Genomic DNA, 3,337 nt, shown 5'->3' on the forward strand with positions numbered 1-3,337 from the left:
CCCAGCTAGTTTTTTGTATTTTTTTAGTAGAGACGGGGTTTCACCGTGTTAGCCAGGATGGTCTCGATCTCCTGACCTCGTGATCTGCCCGTCTCGGCCCCCCAAAGTGCTGGGATTACAGGCTTGAGCCACTGCGCTCAGCCAAGAAGAACATTTTTTAATCAAAAAAGGAACAAAGAAACAAAAACAATTTTAAGTGACAAATAAATAGGCAAAGAAGATCTAACATATGAATAACGGGAGTCCCTGAAGACTCTGGAATCTCATTTTAAACCATCACTGTCTCGCCCAACAACACGCAGGGATGTGGGAATTCCTTTTTGTTTTTAAATTACTCTAATATTTTTAAATGAGTTGACATTTGCTTGAAGTTTTTCCTTCAAAATCTTCACTTGTTGCATAGCCTTTAATATTTTATAGCCTAAAAAATATAAAGGGTGGTGGTGGCAAATAGCCCTTCTTTCTCCCAATCTGTAACCTGTTTCAAATTCAGTCCATCCAAGAGAAAGGCTGCTAACTTGTGATAAAATGTGATTAGCCGGCAGGGCACAGTGGCTCACACCTGTAATCCCAGCACTTTGGGAGGCTGAAGTGGGCGGATCACCTGAGGTCGGGAGTTCAAGACCATCCTGACCAACATGGAGAAACCCCATCTCTACTAAAAATACAAAATTAGCCAGGCATGGTAGCGCATGCCTGTAATCCCAGCTACTCAGAAGACTGAGGCAGGAGAATTGCTTGAACCTGGGAGGCAGAGGTTTCAGTGAGCCAAGATTGCACTCCAGCCTAGGCAACAAGAGTGAAACTCTATCTAAAAAAAAAAATGTGATTAGCCATTTGCAAAGACAAAATAAAAGACATTCACTTTGAAAGACAGCTCCTTGGACATACAACGTCTCTTGTACAACAGTATTTTTGTGGTGAGTCAAACAAAAAATAAATTTAAAACATATAGATGGTATTTGCCTGTGGGGTATGGAGAACACATATCCCAGAATAACTCTGAACTATCTATTATTATTATTATTTTATTGCCAAACTCCAAGCCTCCGGGAACAATTCAAAAGGCATAGCAACGTGGAAAGAAAAGTCAGGCTCCTCCTTCTTCCTTTGATGCCCCCTCTCTGGAGCCAGGCTGCACTCCTGGTTGGCAGTTTGGTGGGCTGTCCGCTGCTGCCTGCTTCTTTGGGGTGAAATCTCAAAGTAAAGGCTGATGAAGAGAGAAGGAGATCCAGGAGGGGGAACTCATATCATATTGCAAAGTGTGTAATCTAGGCTTTTTAATGTTTTCTCTCCTAGATTTTTAAAAGGTTTTTTAAAAGGTTTTTTCTGCCTAATTTGTTAAAAAAACTGACTTACCCCTCTGCCTGTGACACAGAGACAGTAAAATAAAATCTGTGGTTGAAGGTAAGGCTCCATAGTGTCTCATTTCCAAGGATATGAGGAAGAGGCAGGATCAAAGGCTTTTCACATAAATACATATGCAAGGCAATAGGTAAAGGCTTTAGAGTCAAATGGGGATGTGAGTCCTGGCTCCGTGCTTCATGGCAGGGTGGTTAGCTTGAGCAAGTAACTCAACTTCTTAGTACACCAGTTTTCTCAACTGTGAAAAGGGGGATAATAGTGTGCACTGTTCTGCACTGTTTTTTTGTTTTGTTTTGTTTTGTTTTTGAGACGGAGTCTCACTCTGTCACCCAGGCTGGAGGGCAATAACGGCACGCGATCTTGGTTCACTGCAACCTCCGCCTCCTGGGTTCAAGCAATTCTCCTGCTTCACCCTCCCGAGTAGCTGGGATTACAGGTGCAGTGTGCACTGCTCCTTATTTCTATGGACCTTTATTTCTATGGACCTATCTAAATTGAGCCCCCACCCTTCAAATAATGTGACAGTCATTAATACTCCACGCACATGATAGGATTGCACTTCGTGGCCCCCTTTGAAGTTAGGTATGGCCATGTAACAGTTCTAGCCAATAAATTGTGAGAAATAACATGTATCATTTACTGGTGGAATTTAATTGCCATTATGAGACTCTCCAGAGCTCTCTTTCCTCTGGCACACGGATCAACAATATTTTAGATGTTTGTTACTCCATCACCCCCAGATGCCTGAGTGACCACAGTGAACAGTCTCCTGCCAGCCTGTGATTGACTTACAACATGAGCAGGAAATAAAACTTTGATTTAAGCTGCTTTAAACTATCATTTACAGTTCTTGATTATTTTATTTCATTTTATTTATTTATTTATTTATTTATTTATTTATTTATTTTTGAGAAGGAGTCTGGTTCTGTCGCCCAGGCTGGAGTGCAGTGGCGCAATCTCGACTCACTGCAAGCTCCGCCTCCCAGGTTCACACCATTCTCCTGCCTCAGCATCCCGAGTAGCTGGGATTACAGGTGCCCGCCACCACGCCCAGCTAATTTTTTTGTATTTTTAGTAGAGACAGGGTTTCACCATGTTAGCCAGGATGGTCTCGATCTCCTGACCTTGTGATCTGCCCACCTCAGCCTCTCAAAGTGCTGGGATTACAGGCGTGAGCCACCGCGCCCAGCCAGTTCTTGATTATTTTAAAAGAGCCTAACCTATCCCCAAAGATGCTAGTAGTAAATCAATAAATGCAATTACCTGAAGAGGACTTTAAAAGTCCTTGAAAAACTTTGTTTTATGCATCACCTTATTAATTCACCCCACCAGCATTTACCAAGCAATAAGTATTGGCCAGGCACTTTGCTAGACTCTGTGGGGGTAGACACAGGAGTGCAGTCTCTGCTGTCAGGACCCTTCTGTCGAGTACACAAGGCCTCATCCTTAGACACACTCTTCAACCATACTCCCAACCAGTGCATGCATCTGGTAGAAATGGCTTTATCTGTTTTTACCTTACAGGCTGTCCTTGGAAAATGGAAGAAGGCTCGAAGTACAGGTTTAAGACACTAAAGCCGATCTGACAGACCCTTCATCCCCTCACCAACACATCATGACATCATGTTTATTTTTTTTCTGCCTTCATACCTCTGCTTCATCTGGACTCTCTGCATCTTCAAATTCCATGTCTTCCATGAAGTATTTCCTGTTGAATTCCTCCTCCTCTAAAAACCCTAGAATTTTACCCCTTATTGAATACATCCTGCCATCAGTAGCATCGTAGAGAGAGAGCAAACTCTGGAGCCAGACAGTCCTAGGCTTAAGTCCTAGCTTTGCCCCTTCCTAAATGAGAAGGCTGGAGACCATGCTTTGGTTGAATGCTTATTATATACTGGACACTCTTAAGCCACATCATATACATTTAATTATCACACTTGCCCTTCAAGAATGATTTCATATATATATATAT

Source organism: Mandrillus leucophaeus, unplaced genomic scaffold, assembly GCF_000951045.1.
Source record: "Mandrillus leucophaeus isolate KB7577 unplaced genomic scaffold, Mleu.le_1.0 Scaffold14, whole genome shotgun sequence".
In the NCBI taxonomy this organism is placed as follows: domain Eukaryota; kingdom Metazoa; phylum Chordata; class Mammalia; order Primates; family Cercopithecidae; genus Mandrillus; species Mandrillus leucophaeus.